General features: G+C 38.7%; 1 protein-coding gene across 2 annotated transcripts in view; it reads right to left on the bottom strand.

The window, feature by feature from the left end:
- The window catches only part of ZFYVE9 (zinc finger FYVE-type containing 9), a 159,583-nt gene extending 145,721 nt beyond the window's left edge, over positions 1-13,862 (bottom strand). For both annotated transcript variants that reach the window (XM_066376264.1, XM_066376265.1), the window contains exon 1: positions 13,554-13,862. The gene's annotated coding sequence lies outside the window, so the exon portion shown is untranslated. The remainder of the gene's footprint in view (positions 1-13,553) is intronic.
- Positions 13,863-21,439: the final 7,577 nt, after the last annotated feature.

The following is a 21,439-nucleotide window of genomic DNA, read 5'->3' as shown; positions in this document are numbered from 1 at the left end:
CCTTCAGCAGACCGAGTAACCCCTTGCTCGAGCCAGCAACCTTGGGTCCAAGCTGGTGAGCTGTGCTCAGACCAGATGAGCCCACGCTCAAGCTGGTGACCTCGGGGTCTCGAACCTGGGTCCTCTGCATCCCAGTTTGACGCTCTATCCACTGCACCACCGCCTAGTCAGGCAGTTAATGAATTCTCAATAGGCTAAATAGTGTTGACCATAAATACTTATCAATCTGAATGGCATAGTCTAGAGCTTGATTCTTAATCCTATTCTGTTCAACATTTTTAGTGTTAATGATTTGGATATGAGCATTTGTGGCATAATGACAAAATCTATAGTATGATATGAAGAAAAGCGTGACTGTTGGATCTGCTAGAGAAAAGAATTAATACTCAAAAGATCGAATCAAATTAGAATAATAAAGTAAATCTAATGTGATGCTTTATAGTGATATATGGTTCTACATTTGTGTTCAAAAGGACCCAAACTATTGAATGATCTGATATTTTTTAAAAAGCCATCAGGAAACAAGCTAATATAATCTCAGGCTACACTATTAGAAATGTCCAAATTGTAAAAAAATAAAATAAGAAATGTCCAAATTGGGGTGGGGAGATGACATGCTACATGCAGACTGTACTGATCAGTAGCATAGTTCATCTCAATCAACACTCACTGAGTACCTACTATGTGCTAGACCACACTTGAAATACTATTTTTTGTTTCAATTCCAAGCACAAGATTCATTTCACATCTTAACAAACAACATTTCCAACAGAAAATAACCAAGAAAGTAAGATCTCTAGAAGTTGTTACTTATAAAGGATAAAAGTAACTTAGGAAAATTTAATCTATAGATAATTATAATACCTAACATTTACTTAGCACTTATTATGTGTGGCAGTCATGGAAGTGTGTCCCTTGTATCAGAGATACAGCTATTCAACTGCTAGGTATGCAGTTAGCACACAGCTTCCAGATGCAGTCCCTTCAGGATCCTTAGCTATCAAGCTGAGACCACACTCTTCCTGGGCAGCTCTAATCAATGACTGATCACAGCACTAGCACTAAAACAGAGCCATTTCTGTCAAATGCAGGACTCCTCTAATAAATAATTTTTGCTCCAGAGTCTTCACTTGGTCTGAGATTCTCTCTGCCCATTCTGTTTCCTCCCCGCTTTCCTTTCATAGAAGTCCTTCCTCCACCCCCATATACTTCTTGCATTTCTAACTGTCTTGGAATCTGCTTCCAGAAGAATTCAAATTGGCATAGTTGGTACTAGAAGTGGACTTAGAAAGCAAAAGTAAGATGATGTTTGGAAACTAGATCACTTACTATCCCATTGGCAATGAGAATCTCATCCTGGATGGAATGGACAGTCCCTGATACAAGCTGGTGGCCCAAATGCTAAAACTCCCTTGGGAGAATGTACCTAGAGAGGAACACTGAATAGTGCAACGATTCCAGTATTTGAAGACTATGAAGGAAACCATGCAAACAAGAACAATGGAATTGAATGGCAGTTGTGTTGCAGTGATTCCCTAGAGGAGGCAGCTAACAAACAACTGGAAACTAAAAGTGAAGGCCAGAGGGCTCTCTCGTGGCTCACAGAGGTTTATCACTTACAGAGGAAGAACAGGAAAAGATGAAGACCAAACCCAGGAAAGTTAAAGATTGCAATGCTTCAAAGATGACTGAATATTCAGCCAAGGCAGATCTGTTACACCAAGGTCTGGATCCTGGTTTGGAAAACACGGAAGCCTGTTAGATGAGATAGGGACATTTAAGAAGATTTCCCCCCAAGATTTTGATTCTCCTGACACCTCTAACCTCTCAAGGGTTGCAGGGATGACACTAGCACTTCCCACTGCACAAGAACACCCTTCAGAGGCCTCTTGACTATAAGGCAGCAAGAACTCCACTTGGAATATGCCTCCTACCTTCACTCCTGCTTGCAAAATAGACAGATAGCAACACTGCTGCTTAATATACATAATCAACACAAGGCCAGCATGGATAAGCACAATGCTGAGAATGGCTGCCTCAATAAAAAGCTACTATCCCTTGCTTAATTCCTGAACCTGAGCAAGTTTTCAGATCCAGACTCACTGACTTAAAAAGATGGTTAGGTCCCCAGGAATAAGGACCCTGCAACACAATAGCACAAACACACACAAATACATACATATATAGATAATGATTCCCCCAAGTTCTTCCCCAAAAGAACCTATAGCTATTTACTCAGGTGACTGTATAGTGGAAAAGAAAAATACCCAGACATTTAAAAAACTATTGGTCACAGAGTCTGATGACAAATTACCTGGAGACCTGGAGCATCATTATGGCCCTATTATAAGGGAAGGAATACAGAAACTAAGCAATAAATGGAGTTCTGGCCAAAGTCTAGCTTACAGAGGATCCAGGGTCCACAGACCCACCCTATAGTCATCCCCCCAGTCCCTGAATATATACATAGGATTGGCATACTTGGTGGCTGGGATAACCCCCACCCTGGGTCCTCGGCCTATGGAGTAAGCGTTATCAGAGGGAGAAAGGCCAAGTGAAACCTGGTATCTCCCCACTCCCTGGCCAAAATAGTAAACCCAAAATGGTACCATGTAGTGGGTGGAGGTAAAAATAATGGCAGAGATTAGAGCTACCCTTAAGGAGCTCAAAGATGAAGAAATAGTGCTAACTCTCATCTCTTTGTTTAATTCACCAGTCTGGCCTCTGCAGAAATGAGCTGGATCCTGGAGAATGATTAAGACTACCACAAGTTCAACCAAGTAGTAGTCATGACCACAGAGACAAAGTCCAAAGCCTATCTCACTAACCTACTTCTTCTAAGTTTCCCATCAGGAAGAGAGGTCCATGGCACCTTGGAGGAGCCGCTCTCTGAAAATGTTTGGACACACAGATCCATGAAGAACAGGAAACAGACTATAGCAGTCACTGGGATTACCCCTCAAAAAACCCCTGCATTTGGGTGAAAGTTGTAATTAACTAACAACTTCCAGCTGAGAACTCATCTCAGCCTTCCCGTCCAGGGCATACTCTTCTGGGGCAGCTCTTAGCCAGTAACTGAACATGGTGGCTGTACTAGAACCTGGCCATTCTTCCCAATGCAGGACTCCTTTTAACAGGCAACTTTTACTCTGGTACTCCCTATTGAGTGGGCTGAAATTTTTCTCTTTCAGATCTCCATTGCAGACTCAGGCTCTTTTTGGTCAATTCAGCTTTCTCTCCCTTTCCTTTCATCACAGGAATACCATTCTATCCCCTACAATATCTCTTGCACTTCTAACATGTCGTGTCACTCCCAAGGAAACCTAAATTAACACTGTAATGAACTCTTTATATGAATCATCTCATTTAACCCACTAAAGTAATATCGTTATTCACATTTTACAAATGAGAAAACTGAGGTACATAACAGTTAATTAACTTGCCCAAGATAACACAGTAAAAGCAAAGGGAACTAAAATTTGGGCCTAAGCTAACTCCAAAGCCTGTGTTTTTAGACATTATATCAATACTAAGGAAGTCAAGATTATTATCTTGTCATCTTCAGATATTAAGGTAAAAATAATTATTCTGAATAATTTTAGATAGCAAAACAACAAGAGTAGAGATATGAGATAAAAGTAGATATTTTTGGCTAAGTATAAAAGCTATTTTCTAATAATTAACTAACCAACTTAAGGAATGAGGTCCTTCCAGAAGTAAAGCAGGGCCTATCACCTAAGGTTGAGGCTTTATAAAACAGATAAAAGTTGACCTAGATCTATAAAGGTACTAAGTATTATATGGGGGGGAAAAGGGTTCTGCAGCCAATAAATTTGGGTAATATGCTGCTGAACAAAGTTAAACAACTTTCTTTACCTTTACTCCTCCGTTTTTAAAATATTAATGTGTATTTGCATATCTCTACTGAGGGCTATAGCAGTATGGTGAAAAACTCAAACTTATTTATTTAACAATTTTTTTTTTTAAAGATTCTTTTTCTTTTTTTATTCATTTTAGAGAAGAAGGGGAGAGACAGAGAGAGAGGAGAGACAGAGAGAGAGAAGGGGGGAGGAGCTGGAAGCATCAACTCCCATATGTGCCTTGACCAGGCAAGCCCAGGGTTTCGAACCAGCGACCTCAGCATTTCCAGGTCGATGCTTTATCCACTGTGCCACCACAGGTCAGGCTCAAACTTATTTATTTAAGAACATTTCCTTACTCCTGATATAGAATGATTTCTTCCCAAAGTCAAGATTCACTGATGCAAGGACTCCAGAAGAAGCTAACAAGGATAATTTTCCAGCTAGTAAAGACCTCATTTGTCTATCTATATGCCAATATTAGTACCTCCAATACCTCCAGGGTGGGAAGACTATTTTGTTACAGTTTTCTCCCAAAAATGCATCTCATGCTTTTGGAATGCTAAACATGCTCTCCTTTGCTTTATCAACAAACTATGAACATCTACAATAACTGGTCCCCATTTTAATTACTGCATTTTCACTTTATAAACAGTATAAAAGCTTTATTCCAAGTGTGTTTCTGTTGACCTGGTTATTTTCATATAACACAGCTCTACATGCATTTTTTTTTCCTCAAATGCATGCACACTACCACAAAAAAAGGACAGAAGAAAGGGGCTAATAGGTAGAGAAAAAAGAGGCCTCAGTTACAAACTATTCATCCAGCTAATTTCCAAGGTTTCCATGTTTTTATTCAGAAATATATTTCCTTTATTACAGGGAAAACTTTCGTATAAACTACAATCCCTTGGTCTTGGTTCTCCTATCTTCCTTAGCCACCATCCACAGCCCATTGCTACCACCCCCACCCCCATTCTGTTACTTCATTAATGACATTTACTCTTTTCATTCAGTTCTTCTTTAGAAACATTGAATAGAATATTAAATGTGGAAGGGAACTTAACATCTAGTCCACCATTCAGGATCAGAGAAATTAGGTTCAGGGATCAGTTATTATATTTTTCTAATAATAGCAAAACAGGCATTTTTATCTGTTTCAAAAATACCAGTATATGGTGTATTTTACTGCAATAAAGTTTTTTTTTTGCAATAAAGTTTTTTAAAATACTAGTATATGAAAGCTCAATTTCCAAAAATACACACACACACACCTTTATACAAAATGCTAAATGCTAGTAGTATACTTCCTAGGCAAATATCCACCAAAGTCAATCAACTAAATCTGTGCTCTCCTAATATAAATAGTTCCTCAAACACTACGAAAAATCCTAAAATAAAACAAATAAAAAAACATATGCGGAGGTTCACATGATAAAAAAAGAGTGTGGGCTTGGCCTGACCTATGGTGGCGTAGTGGATAAAGCATCAACCTGGAAATGCTGAGGTCTCCGGTTCGAAACCCTGGGCTTGCCTGGTCAAGGCACATATGGGAGTTGATGCTTCCTGCTCCTCCCTCCCTTCTCTCTCTCTCTCTCCTCTCTTTCTTTCCCTCTCTCTCTCCTTTCTAAAATGAATAAATAAATAAAATTTAAAAAAAAGAGTGTGGGCTTTACAGTTAGAAATAATAAAAGATGTGGGCTTAGGAAAGTCAAAAATCTCCAAGCCTCTCAGTTCTTTCAGCTGTAAGCCTAGTACTATGGATATTATAGGTTCATTTTTAGAATTATAAATAACATGACACACCCAGCAGAAGGTGGCATACTGTTGACTAAGTTTTTATATTACACAAGTAATACAAGGTAAAATAAATCAAGGAAAACTTCATAAACCTGGAATCTTGGAAGGACTGGATTGTGGGCACGTAGAAACAGGAGTGAGGAATAATCGGGTTGGAACCAAATCATGAAGGGCTGTGCTGTATTACAGAATCTCAACCTTACTTTTTAGATACTAAGCAGAAATTTCTAAGAGTGACCTCATAATGATCTCAAAAACAATTTACCTCAGCTACTAACAAGGAAGGGGGAGGGCAAAACAAAACAAAACAAACTATGGGCAGTTATTACATCACCAGAATCACAAAAAGGTCAGATGATTTATCTTGAAGTTCCAAGGTTTTTGTCAAACTCAAAGTATTTTACTTCAATCACTTTTTAGGGGTTGTTTTCATGTTCAATTGAAAATTTAAAAAATGGAGATTAAAGTTTACATAAACCCTGAGAGAATGTTTTCAAAAAGTTTTGATACTGCTTACTTTTTATTTTAATAAAGAAAATTTTGAGATACTCTGCTGTGCCTTGAAATAATAATAAAACATACTACTTACTCTTTATTTTTTCAAAAATTTTAATTTATTTATTGATTTTTTAGAGAGAGAAGAAGGAAGGGAGAGGGGGAGAGAGACAGAAAGACAGAAACACTGTTTGTTGTTCCATTTGTTTTTCTATTCATTGGTTAATTCTTGTATGTTCAATTCCTGACCAGGAGGGACTGAACCCACAACCTTTGTGTATGGGGACAATGCTCCAACCAACTGAGCTACCAATCCAGGGTACTCTTTATTCATTCTAATAAGAGAAATTCTGGCAGATAAACTTCCAAACCTTAACCATGAAAAGTTAGAAAAGAATCATATTACACCTGGCCTGTGGTGATGCAGTGGATAGAGCATCAACCTGGAATGCTGAGGTTGCTGGTTCAAAAACCCTGGGCTTGCCCCAAGCAATCAATGAACAACTAAAGTCAAGCAACTATGAGTTGATACTTCTTGTTCCTTCTCCCCTCTCTCTCTGTAAAATCAATAACTAAAATCTTTTTTTTTTAAGAAAAGCATTATATATTTAAAAAAAGAAAAGAACTATATAGAAATGCATACTTTTTCATTAATCCCAGCAAAAAAAAAAGTCCAAAATTGTTGTTTTCTGTAACTTTATATAGAAATTACAGCATCCACAGTAACCAAAAAATTGTATAACAAACTAGCGGAAGCCCTTCAACTCAGTCAGTTCAAAGTCACTATTAAAGGATCTAAAAGTGATCAAATCAAGTGGGAAAATACTGTGGGCAATCCACTGTATGTAGAATGAAGATCCAAAGTTTGCACTTTGTTTACTCTAACATGGTTCCCTAAGCATTTATTACTTCGAAATAACCTTAGAAATATTAGCAAGTCATTATTGCTGACTTTAAACTATGTCCTACATAAACCTAATAGAAAAGCTTTAATATCTTCATTGGAAACAAACAACAGGGGACTATAGTACATATAAGAATAAAGAGTAATAACTAATCTGTATGTATATGGAATTACATATCATGGAGAGGTAATGACAATTGTTAAAATCTGTCAGTCCTGAATGCTTAAAAATGTTAATAGCTAGATACACAACTGGACTTTTTAGAAATGTTTTAGCAGCTAAAGGAAAACTAAGGTTTACAAACTGCCTTCTGTTAAGCAATATTCTTAGAACACAACCTTTTATAGTTGAAGCCCCCATACCACTATCCCCATAACCACCCAATATAGTTAACCAGTTCTATCGAGTTCTGGTTATGAATGATGGTTATGGTGATGAATGAATAAATAAAATGTGTTACATCTATAAAATGGAATATTATTCGACAATAAAAAGAAATGAAGTACTGATACAGACTGCAACATGTCCAAACCCTGAAATCATTATGCTAAGTAAAAGAAGCCAGAACCGCCTGTGGTGGTGGAGTTGATAAAGCATCGGACTGGGGCACCTGGAGGACTCAGGTTCGAAACTCCAAGGTCCCCGGCTTGAGTGCAGGCTCACCAGCTTAAGTGCGGGGTCACTGGCTTAAAGCCCAAGGTCATCGACTTGAGCCCAAGGTCGCTGGCTTAAGCAAGGGGTCCCTCACTCTGCTGTAGCCCCCTGGTCAAGGCACATATGAGAAAGCAATCAACGAACAACTAAGATGCCGCAACGAAAAGTTGATGCTTCTCATTTCTCTCCCTGCCTGTCTGTCTCTCTCTGACTTTCTCTCTGTCTCTGTCAAAAAAAAGCAGCCAGTACCATACTGTATGAGTACTGTATGATTCCATTTACACGAAATGTCCAGAATAGATATGCAATTCCATACAGGCAGAAAGTACATTAGTAGTTGCTTAGGGCTGAAGAGACTGGGGGGAAATGGGGATTGACTGCTAACGGGCATAGGGTTTCTTTTTAGAGTGATGAAAATGTCTAAAATTAGTGATGATGTTCACACAATTCTTTGACTAACAGTCACTGAATTGTATACTTTAAATGGGTAAACTGCATGGTTATATGAATTGTATCTCAACAAAGCTGTTACAAAAAAAATTAGAGCCTTACTTAATACTCTAAATTTAATTCAAATATATGTAATTCTTCACTTCACATTTTACAGCCTCTCTACAGTTAATATTAGTTCAAATTGCCAGAAGAACCCAAGGCTGAATATACCCAAACTTTCCCTAATTTATGAAATATTCTGGACTCATCCTAACATTTTCTTAAATCTTATTTACTAAGGCTCCTACCTTCGAAAGGTAATAAATTTCCACTTACATTTAATTAATTATTTTAAATCTAGGGCATGAATTTACTACTTCTGTATTTTTTTAAAATACAACAAACTACCATCATAGATATTGGGGAACATGTCCTTAAGGATATATCATCATAAATAATAAAAAAGGAGAAAAGGTAATAAATCACTACAGAATTTCCAACTATAGAAACTATTACAGTCAAAACTAGGTCCACAAAAATTTTAAACTTAAATAAACAAAGTATGAATTTTAAACTAAAAGACAATATACAGAAAAAAATGAGATTTTAAAAATAGCTCTGTAACATAAAATCCTGAATACCTCAAGCTCCCCACTAACATTCATTAAGTTCTCCTTTTCCCTTGGCCCAATATGAATTCAATACCTTTTCTTGACTTCATGGTGTCCATTGAGATTTCCTCATCTTTATTTTCTTTTATTAAAGGTTCTCAAAAAGTATTTCATAAGTAAAAAATATTATACTGTTCTAATTTTTCCAATAGTTAAGTTCTGTAAAAGGATTATTTACAATAATTCATGAGGAAAAAATTTTTTAATTTTCTACTGATTGATTTTAGAGAGAGGAAGGAAGAGAGAGAGAAACATCAATCTGTTGTTTCATTTATTTACACAATTTTTGGTTGATTCTTGTATGTGCCCTGACCAGGAATCAAGCCTGCAACCTTGGTGTATCCGGATGATGCTCTAGAAATAACTGAGTTACCTGGCCAGGGTTAAAGAAAAAAAATTTAAATTATATAATAGATAATATTTTTTAAATAGCATTTTCAAATTATTTTTTTAATTTGTTTATTGATTTTAGAGAGAGAGAGAAATGGAGAGAAGGAGAGGAAGGGAGAGAGAGAAAGAAAGAGGGAGAAGAAGAGAGAGAGGGAAAATAAAGCATGGGCAAGAGAGACAGACAGACAGCAACAATGATCTATTCGTATAGGTGCCCTGACCAGGGATTGAGTCCACAACCTTGGTGTACGGGGACTACGCTCTAATCAACCAAGCTATCTGGCCAGGGCACATTTTCAAATTATTTTATTAAATAAAATATATTGAGTATTATAAAGTATAAGGTATTCTATTATCTACACAATTAAAATACTCTCTACTGACACCTTTTTCCCTCCTTAATTTAGCTATCTCTAATAATTTTAAATTGATCATATTGATTTTGCTTCTTACTAAATTGTATAAATAATTAATGATATTTTAAGCTCGTTCAAAGAGAAGTGAACAAGAAGTATATTTTCCACTTCCAGAGTAACAATGGCTTACCAGAATTGCCGGGACTGAATCAAAGCTCTGATTACACAGTATATCATTTAATCCTTACAATAATCCTATAAGGTGTGTATTATCAGCTTTGTTTTGTAGAAGAGAAAATTGAGGCTTAAAGGGGGTCAGAAAATTGTTCAAGATCATATAGATTATAAGAAAAGACTGAAACCCATATCTAACAGGTTATAAGAGATAGCTCTAATGATAACTACTGCAATTTGTAAGGAAAAGTCTATTTTAAAGACTTCAGTTCATTTTTTTTTCTTTGAGAGGGAGAGATAAGAAGCATCAACTTGTGGTTGTGGCACTTTAGTTATTCACTGATTGCTTCTCATATGTGCCTTGACCAGGGGCTCCAGCCGAGCCAGTGACCCCTTGCTCAAGCCAGCGACCTTGGGCTTCAAGCCAGTGAACTTTGTGCTCAAGTCAAAGACCTTTGGGCTCAAGCCAGCGACCATGGGGTCATTTTGATGATCCCATGATCAAGCAGGTGAGCCGGTGCTCAAGTCACTGACCTCAGGGTCAATGTTCTATCCACTGCACCACCACTGGTCAGGTAAGACTTCAGTTCCTAAATAACTTAAGTTTAATAAATTGATAACATTTTTTGAAAACTAAGTATATAAACTATTTCTATTTAGTAACTGCAACTTTATGTCTTTCATTGATTATTATATACTAAAATGTGGCTCTATAAGCAAGTGAGATACACACAAAGATCATGTAAAACTCAGCAAATGAATAATTTGTACCAAGTGCACTCTATACACAGGGAATAGCTAATTTTTAGCTAAAATTGAAATGAATAGTATGTGTACTACTACTTCCAATAGTAGACTCATTCTTTAAAAGAATTAAAGTTGCCAAGTTTTAAATCACACAAATTTCAGTGACTGGTTTTTGTCTTTTTCCAAAAGGAGGAATGGAAATGAACATTTATTGAGCCCTTCTACAGGATAAACAATGAGCTAATTGGTTTTGATTACTTTTATCTCATGAAACCTGTTCTACTTCCCAGTGGGAGGTGCTATTACTCCAATAGTAAATACAAAGAAAACTCAAGTTCTAACATCACATTGCTCTAACAGTTGTAGTAAGGCTTCTTGCCCACATCTGACTCCATACTCTGCACCAAGTCATGCAATTAACAACCATAAAACACACCACACACACACATCATCCCTTTAGAAACATAAGAATTTAAGTTAAAAACCATGCAACTATCTTTTTTAAAAGCTTTGTGCCTTTGCAACTAATCTCTGTTGAGCACATAACAGGTACCAAATAAAAGTTTACTGAATGAAATGAACAGTGGTAACTTAGCAACACAGGAAGAAATGGGATCATCTCCACTCATTCTGTCTTTCTAAGGGAGTTAATATAAAACTATCACTTACCAGGCAACCCATACAATTACCTCCTTAAGAAACAAAACACTGAATCAGAAATTGGAAGAGTAAGGAAAGATCATAAATAAAAATTACTAGTATTCTTAAAGGCAAGCTACTGAATTAAACATAGAAGCCTTAAAGAGAGACCTAGCATATTCCATTCAATTACAACACTTTTCTGACCTTGCCTTGTAACAGTTAACTAAATATGTCCTGCTCTCACAATTAGCTAATTGCTAAGACCTTGGTCAGTATTGTGTTTACCAGAACACAGAAAACAGCACCTGGAACTTAAAAAATTAACAACTATAATTTTATAACTATCTTTTATAGGTTACAAAATTTTTCAGGTATATTTACCCTAAAAGTCTTGCAAGATAAGTATAACTATCTGCATTGTACAGATGATGACACTGAAGTCCAAGGAGATGAAGTACTAAGGTAAATGGCCAGGTATCCTTTATAACAACAATGCTACCACAAAAAAGCTCTGAAGTGTTTATTGATTGAATCAGCTGTTCCTCAAAATATCATTTTTCTAAAATTAAAACACTATTATCTACTGCTATGAGACATGACTACATTGCCACTTAAGATTGATTGATAGCTTTGTTAGAAAACAGACATCCTACTTTCATCCAGCTTGTCAAGGTTAGTTAACTTTAAACTTCTCTCAGTGATTCTCAAACTTTGGCAGGATTAAGAATGAAGATCTTCCAGCCATCATCCCTAGAAATTCTGATTCAAGGGGCCAGGATCTGTATGTTTCAATAAGCACCCTCAGCTGATACTAATGTTGGTAGTCTTTAGGGACACACTGAGAAAAACTGGACTGAACTTTTTGTTGTTGTTTTTTGTTTGTTTTGTTTTTGGATTGGACTTTTTAAAACCTAAATTAATCTACAAAACAATTTTTTAACCAAGCCAATTTTTTACAATATAAATATTTAAGCAAAACCTTACAAAAACAATACAAGGCCTATAACAGGTCAGGTCCTCAAAAACATTTACTACACCAAACCACCCTATACCTCAGGAGCTTCTCATGCTGCACAGAGGATAAATCAGGGGTCTTTCAGGTAGTTATCCCTGTTATTCTGTTTTAATTGATGAATTCAACTATGATTGCAATGTGATTTAGCATAACATTTTTATAGGTCTTATACAAATGACTGGATGTTAACCAGTTAACTTTGAACCTAATATGCAGAAATAATAATTTAAAAATCACCAACAGTATAAGCCCATTTTAAACCATAAAAATGTACTATGAGATTACAGGTGACCTTTTCCCCGATTATTCAATATGTATGGAGAGGTTCCACACACCTTTCTATACTTTCCAAATTTCCTACAATAAGTATATTTTTTTCATATTTGTAAAAGTGTTAGAAGTACTTTTAATCCCATAACCTTCACATATATAACAAAAAAACAAAAATAACTTGTAACCACAGCTATCATAAACCATAAACACCTATAAATTGGCTTAGGGTGTTAAAGGTAATCACTAATCACTAACTTTTCTATTACATTAATACCAGAACAAATCATTTAATCTAAAATTTAAAATATGTCCCATTTCCATCAGGTATCTATTATTAGGAGAGTTTGCACTACTTTTAAAATTCTCTCATCATCCATTCTATGGATCTATTTAGGTAGAACATTTCTGTACCGAGGACTGAGGCATTAAAATGCACTTAATGGGGGGGGGGATAGATCTTTATAAATAAATACATATATTTAAAATAATTGTGAACATTTATCTAGAAACATCGCAAAGCTGGGATGTAGCTTTCTCCAAAGAAGACCACGCTTCGAGGCAAAATGTAACAGAAGAAGGCAAGGATAAACTCCCCGCAGGTGATGAAATTTCACCTCAAATACGACGCAAAAGGTTCCTTTAACCCATCAGATCCGTGAATGACACGCCAGGGGTACCTGGAGCTTTCGGGGCCGTCACTTTCAGCACTCCAATTCCCGCCCTTCCCCCCGGGACTCTGCGGGACTCGGTGTGGGGCGCGGAAAAGCCAAGGCTGTTTGCAAACAGACGTCCTCTGCATCCCTGGGGGACGAACGTGCAGGGCCGTGGACAAGAGGCTGCGCTCCGCCCGGGGCCAATCCGAAGGGTGCCAGTGCCCCTCGCCAGCCCCCTGCTCCACCGGGCGGCGCCGGAACCGAGGCCGGGGAAAGGGTTTTCCGGAGGCGCGGGGCCTAGTCGCCCCCCACGCGCCTCCAGCCTCCCGGGAGACACCGGGAGAAGGGCTGAGGCCCCAGAGCCGCGAGGAGGGGGAGGCTGCCGCAGGGGCTGGGCTCCCGTCCGCTCGGCTGGAGGGCTGCCGCCAGGGCCCTCCCCAGAGGCCGAAGGCCAGCGAGCCCGGGACCGCGTCGCGCCACACTCACCTCGAGCAGCGGCCAGCGTCGCCCGAGCATGGCCCGGGGGGTCGTCCCTGAGCCGACAGCCTCCTCCGGAGGACACCCGCGCAGCCCCAAGCGCCGCCGCGAAGCCTCCCACTCCTGAAGGGGCTGTGGTCGCCGCTGCTGCTGAGGCCCAGCACCCGCCGAGCCGCATCGAGCTCCTGGGCCGCCGAACCCTCGCGGATCCCTGACGAGCGCTGCTGAGCCGGGCCGGGGTCGCAAGGCTGCGGCGGGACGACCGACGTGCCGCAGGCGGGGATCCTCGGCGAAGCCTCTAGCGTCGCCCCGGCCGCTCCTGCCGCCGGCGCCGCTGGGCTACAGCGCCCCCTAGACCCCACGCCGGGTTACGACGCGAGCACTGCAACGGCCGCCCAGGCGCCAGCGGCAGGGAACGCCGGGGAGCGCGGTCTGGGCAAGGCGGGGGTGCGCGTGCCCGGCGTGGTCCGCGGCCTCGGCCCGCCCCGACGACGCGTCCTTGGGTCCCCACCGACACTGGCGTCCCTCCATCCACCCGCGGTCCTCAGACCCCGAGCACCTTTGCACCCTTTCCTTCACTCCATGAGGTACAGGAACGTTCCCGTCACTCGGACCCTAACCTGAGAGAAGGAGTGTGAGGGAATCTCCTCGTTTTTTACCTCTTGTGATCCGAGGGGGAATCCCTTCTAATCCCTTCAGTGAGTCTGCGTGTGAGACGAGAGACCCAGCACCAACCTTCACACACACACACACACACACACACACACACACACACACACACACACACACTCCTCTCCTAAAAGAGATGAAGACATTGTCTTTGACCTTAACTTTTTTTGGATCTACTGTGCAGATCATTACAGAAATTTTCTGCAGGTACCAGACCTTAACCCCTATAATCTCCCCCAAAATAGAAAAAAATGTTTCCAGCAAGAGAAGAGAATAGCCAAAGGGTTGTCCTGAAATTCCTAAACAACTTAAAAGGTAAGAACAGAACCATCCATCTTTTCTAACCCCCTCCCTACTCTTCCCATCTCTACTCTTCCACCCCTCCTCTCTCCCCTGCCAAATCCCAGGTAAGACTCTGAAAGAAGGAACTTGTTATATAGTGGGGGGACTGTAAAATAATTCTATTTACAGATATCCCAGTTCCTCCCAGTCAAACTCTAGGGTGCTATCATCAGAACCAAAAACAAAAGAAACAAAAAGACTGTAAGAGGAGAAGGGAAGGAGAAATTCTCCAAAGCCTCTGGTCCCACATTTTTCCAAATACATTTTTTTATCATAGTCTGGTAAAATGAGCAGGGATTTTGGTGGCAGACAGATCCTGATACAACCAATTCCAGCTCTGTCATGTTCAGCTTTCTGACTGTAGGCAAATTCAGTATTTCTGAACCTCAGTTTTCTAATGCCTGCCTTGCTAGTTGTGAATACTGGAGATAAGTTATGTAAAGGAACTGGCCGCTAGAAGATACTCAAATGTTAGTTCCAATTCTTGTTGGTTCCAAAACACCCTCTCAGTTTTTCTTAGAATCAATCAAGATTGTTCCCACCTGCTTTTGTTCTTTCTCTTCTCAATCTGTGCGTGTGTGTGCATGTGTGTAAGTGTATTCCTATCAAAAGATGGGTACATTAATTTTTCATCATCCTTGGTCTGGGAAAAGTTTCCCTAATTTTCAGTCATGAACTAATTTAACATCTCTCCACTGAAGAATAATAGACTTAACACACTGGATCCTTTGACATCTGCCTCATAGCAGATGTCAGCATAGATGTTTTTCTTTAAAAAAAAATTAGGCCCTGGCCGGCTGGCTCAGTGGTAGAGTGTCTGCCCGGCATGTGGAAGTCCCAAGTTCGATTCCTGGTCAGGGCACACAGGAGAAGCACCCATTTGCTTATCCACCATTCCCCCTCTCCTTCCTCTCTATCTCTCTCTTCCCCCTCCCATAGCCAAGGCTCCATTGGAGCAAAGTTGGCCCGGGCGCTGAGGATGGCTCTAATGCCTCCACCTCAGGCGCTAGATATGGCTCCCATTGCAATGGAGCAACTCCCCAGATGGGCAGAGCATCGCCCCTAGTGGGCTTTCCAGGTAGATCCTGGTTGGGTGCATGTAGGAGTCTGTCTGTCTGCCTCCCTGCTTCGCACTTCAGAAAAATACACACACACACACACACACAAAATATATATATATATATATATATATATATATATATATATATATATATATGGCAATCTCACCTTACCTTAGGTTATGTCCTAATAATAGTGTCTTAATGAGACAATTATATAAGGTCTCTAGGAACTTTCAAGTAATAATTGAACAGCCACCTTAAAGATAATATAACCTAACAGCTCTCTTCAGTCAATGAAAGCTGTTCCTGTACAATCTTGAATGTGCCTGCACCACCTACTTCTGAGTCACATTACAAAAAAGAAATTACTATCCCCTTTTTATACCCAAAGAAACTGGTGCCCAGAGGGAAACTATAATTCATCCTCACAACTGATGAATTAACTCTGAGTGAAGTGCATGTGAAGTGCATACAACCTAAGGAAGAGCTGAAAGTAAACCCTGAGATTCCTTCAGTCTTCCATCTGATGTGTGAACAGTCTTTTCTGTCATATTCAGAAAATACTGTAAGAGTAAGTTATTGTTACTAAAACTTTTCAGTCTAAAGAAATGGGCCCTTTAACTTGAATCAGTTTAACAACCTAGCATTTCCACTATGCTTTCCAAGCCCAGTTTACTACCACTAGGAAATCTATATTTGTTCAGGAAATAATCAAGCTACCAAGGGTGTAGCTACTACATGAAGATGATTCATTTGTTCCCAGGACCAGTTTCCTCTTGCTTCACACTTTCTCTGCGTCTATTCAGATTATGTTGCTGAAAGGAGCTGCCTTTATCAACATTACCACCTCCCTGATCATTCCATTGTTTTGACTCTTTGAACCCAGTTTGCTCTCTGCTTCTGAAATGTCTCGCATCTGTTTTTCTCTTCTACTGTAAATCTTTTACGTTTTAATCTATCTTGACCTGCTGTCAATTGACTTGGTTATCCTACTTTCAGTTTTGCACTGTTTCCCACTATGGTCCATCCAGTGACTCTAAACTATCTATTCCCAACCTGGAAGACCTTCCTACTTTCATTTTTATGTCATATACATTCATCTTATAGAAAACTATTAGTCTATCAATGTGTTTAAGCTGTAGCATCCCAAGCAAAATTTTCTTTGCTCTTTAAAATTTTTTCTTTAAGATTCAGGCCTTTTACCAATTATACCTCAATAAAACTAGGCAAAAATTTCAGCCCAAAAAGACATCCATTTTTTGGTTTGGTAAATGACACAGGAATCATACTTAACTCTGTGTCTCTGTCCTGGACAATTGATCGATGAGCTTAATAAATTCTACTTCTTGCTTTTAATTAATTTCTCTCCAACTTCACTGCCACCCCTTTTGGTCTAGGGCAGTAATTTTCAATATTTTTCATCTCATGACACACATAAACTAATTACTAAAATTCTGTGGCACACAAAAAATATATTTTTTGCCAATCTGACAAATAAAAAAGGTATAATTTTGATTCATTGATACCAGTTGGCTATTGTTGTGTTGGCTGTTGTCATTTTTTAATTTGACAATCTGTGGGGAAAAGAGGTCAGTGCCCCGGACTAAATAGTCAGGTATTATATATTTTAAACATTCTTGCGACACACCGGTTAGAAATCACTGGTCTAGGGTGTATGCTTAACAAATTACAGGTGCACTGAATGACAATAAGGAAGGGAGAGAGAGAGAAAGGAGGGATGAATGAATATATTTGTGTACAAGTGTATGTATGTACTGTATAAAGTTTGTATGAAAGGAGGCACAGGCCTTGGCCAGTTGGTTCAGTGGATAGAGCATTGGCCTGGTATATGGACATTCCAGGTTCAATTCCTGATCAGGGCACACAAAAGAAGTGACCGTCTGCTTCCCCTCCCCTCCCCATTTCCTACCCCTTCTCTCCCTCTTCCCCTCCCACAGCCAGTGGCTCAGTTGGTTTGGCCATCTGCCCTGTAGCACTGAGGATAGAGCTTGGTTGATTAGAGCCCTGGCCCCAGATGGGGGTTGCTGGGTGGATCCCAGTCAGGGCACATCCAGGAGTCTATCTCACTATCTCCCCCCCTCCTTTCACTTAAAAAAAAAAAAAAAAAGAGGCACAAAAACCTCTTCCATTCTCCTGATAATCTCTGTGCTTCCCAATTTATAACTACTCATCATTGCACTGTCACTATCCATTTATTTGTATGTCTCGCCTATCAGATTGTGAGCCCTGTGAACCAGGTTCAGTATTTGATTTATCTCTGTATCCCCACAACCAGTCTCAGCACAGAGTACACCTCAGGGAATGTTAAGCTGAACTAAACCATGGCTTCAGGGCAGTGCATCCTACCCACTTAGTAAAATTTAGGGCCTTTTTTTTTTTTTTTTACAGAGACAGAGAGTGGGTCAGAGAAACGGATAGACAGACAGGAACGGAGAGAGATGAGAAGCATCAATCATTAGTTTTTCATTGCACTTTGCAACACCTTAGTTGTTCATTGATTGCTTTCTCATATGTGCCTTGACCGCGGGCCTTCAGCAGACTGAGTAACCCCTTGTTGGAGCCAGCGACCTTGGGTCCAAGCTGGTGAACTTTGCTCAAACCAGATGAGCCCGCGCTCAAGCTGGCGACCTCAGGGTCTCGAACCTGGGTCCTCTGCATCCCAGTCCGATGCTCTATCCACTGCGCCACTGCCTGGTCAGGCTAGGGCCTTTCTTGTTAACTTTCAGATTCCACCAAAGAGTAAGACTCCCCTGCAACAGGTGATTGCACCTTCAGCCCAGAACTTACCCCAGCCTCTGCTGCCAACTATGGTCCCCCCCACCCCTCTGCAATCACCAACGACAGTCAGGAGTCAAACCCAGAATTCAGTCTGTTACCAAACAGACAAGTCCTAGAGCAATGCAGAAGTCAGTAAAGCAGCACAAACTTAAAAAGGAAATTGGGGATGTTTGGGAGCTTTTTAGGACAATTGAGTCATTTAAAAAAGAACAAAGCAATTCCCATTTTAGGAATCAAGCATAAGAGAGTCATCAAATATGTGAACAAAGATAATATGCAAAAAGATGTTTCTTATATAATTTTAAATGACATTGAAAACTGCTCATGATTCAATATCAAATTAAGAAAAACAGTGTTAGGTAAACTATTGTATGATTTCAATTAAGATTTTATATATTTTTAAAATATATAAATATTATATTTAGAAAGAAATAGTGCAAAATGTACATTTCTGGGATTTTTTACTTTTTAGATTTAAATAAAAGTTGGAAAAATACTAGCAAAATATCCCGTATCTTTCACCCATATCTAACCACATTTGCTTTATTGTTCTCTTTCTTGTGTGTCCATGTGCTCTTATTCTGGCTCTTCTATCTCTCTGGAGAGATCGATTTAATATATTGTAGATATATAAAGGAGGAACTGTTATAATTATTCTCTGATCCATTTATCTCTAAATATTTTTCAGTCTGTTTCCTCAAAAGAGTACAAATATCACAGTACAATTATCAAAATCAGAAGCTTAACATAGATACACTACTGTGATTTAATTTATGATCTTACTCAAATTTTGCCAGTTGACCCACTAATATTCTTTATAGAAAAAGAAAAATTTTTTTTTTCTGGCACAGAATCCAGTGCAGGATCACACATTATAATTAGTTGTCAAATCTCTTTAATTTTTTAAAATCCAGAACAGTTTCTCAGTCTTTGTCTTTCATGACCTTGACATTTTTAAAGAATACAGGCCATTTATTTTGTTAAATAGCCCTCAATTTGAGTTTGTCTGATGTTTCTTCATAATTAGATCCAGGCTATGCCTTTTTAGCAGGAATGCTTCAAAACTGAGGTTGTCTCCTCAATACATCATATCAGGAGGCATGTGATATCAGTATGTCCCATCATGGGTGATAGCTACTTTGTTCAGTTAATTACTTAAGACAATATTTGCCAGGTTTATCCAGTGTGGAGTAACTATTTTGCTCTTTATAATTAATAAATATCTTGTAGGGAGATTATTTGAGACTATCCACAGATCTAACAATTCATTGATCATTCTTGCTTGAAACAGTTATTACTATTGTGGTTGTCAAAAGCTAATTTTCTAATAACATTTTCATCATTCAGTATACATTTTTTTGTTTTCCTACTGTATGGGAGAGCTTTTTGCTTCTACCCTATTCATTTATCAGTTTGTTGATTTATATTAGAATGAATTCATCAATTTTATTCTGTGAATTATGTAAGCATTGCCATCATTATTTATTTTGATGTACAAATTTTAAAATGTTTTAGATTTAGCTGGCTTTTATATTCTTTCATCATCTCTCCATCATTTTTAAAACATTTCCCTTATTTTCTGGCACTACATTCCAGACTTACCTTATGCTTTCCCAGACTCAGTCCTGGAACTACCCATTTCTCCTGAAAGCTCTCATTCTATTTAGTGGAGAATGGTATTTAGAAATCAAGATCTAGGTGGTAGGTGTGCTCATTTCTACTATGGTGCCATTGCTTCTAAGCTCTATAAGTGAGTAGAGCTAGAAAATACACACACACACAACAACACTTTTATTTTAACATCATTTTTACTTTGAAGAACAATAGATAAACTATGGTTATTCATTTAGACTTGGGAATTTGACAGACATTTTCTAGAAAAGAAGTAAAGTGAGCCTGTCACTTCAAGAAAAACAAACAACTAACAGTATTTGTTGCCAATGATAAAATTCAAGCTTTCAAGGAAATACTAGAATTTGGAAAACTTGTATTCACTACCATAAACTTAACAGCTTCCCAAACATTTTGAAAAGATGGGTGGTGATATTAACAAATGTAGTTTTTTATGTTGTATAATGAAATGTGTCAACATTTGGTAAATCTGTATAACTCTGTGAACTAGTATTTTTTCAAATGATCAATGCATGATGTTATAAAAACATCTATGGGTGAATTGTACATTTGAAGCTGGTATGGTTTGGTGTACCATGTCAACCCAATAAATTAAAAATATACATATGGGTAAAATATCCCTTTAAAGTATAATATGGATCAAAGGATTTTAGTGGAACAGAACACAAAAAATCACTGATATGGTTTCAGATTCCACATTGCAACCAACCTTTAAGAAATTACCAATTGTCAAATTTTGATGTTGTATCAAAGAAAATACCCACAAATATTTGAAATGACTATTAAAATACTCCTCACTTTTCTAACGACATATCTACTAAGGACAGATTTTCTTCATACACATCAACTAAAACAACATATAACAACAGATTGAATGCAGAGGCAGATATGATAACCAAGGTGTCTTCTAGTAGATGGATGTTAAAGAGTTTGCAAAAATGTAAATAATGTTACTCTTCTTATTATGTTTTTTTATTTTGGAAAATACAGGGTTTCCTTTTTTTCATTAAAATAAGTTATTTATGTTCATTTATAATGAGTTTACTATTGTTATTTTTAAATTTTTGATTGAATTTATTGGGGTGACATTAGTTAATTATACAGATTTTAGGTGTATAACAATATACAGATTTTAGGTGTATAACTACAATACATCATCTGTATATTACATGTGCGTTCACCACCCCAACTGAAGACTCCCTCCATCACCATCTCTCGCCTGACCTGTGGTGGCGCAGTGCATAAAGCATTGACCTGGAACGCTGAGGTCACCGGTTCAAAACCCTGGGCTTGCCTGGTCAAGGCGCATATGGGAGTTGATGCTTCCTGCTCCTCCCTCCCCCTTCTCTCTCTCTCTCTCTCTCTCTCTCTATCTCTCATTCTCTCTCCTCT

This window comes from Saccopteryx leptura, chromosome 3 (assembly GCF_036850995.1).
Source record: "Saccopteryx leptura isolate mSacLep1 chromosome 3, mSacLep1_pri_phased_curated, whole genome shotgun sequence".
Lineage (NCBI taxonomy): Eukaryota > Metazoa > Chordata > Mammalia > Chiroptera > Emballonuridae > Saccopteryx > Saccopteryx leptura.
Note: the sequence above shows the minus strand (reverse complement) of the source record. Positions and strands in the feature narration are given on the sequence as shown.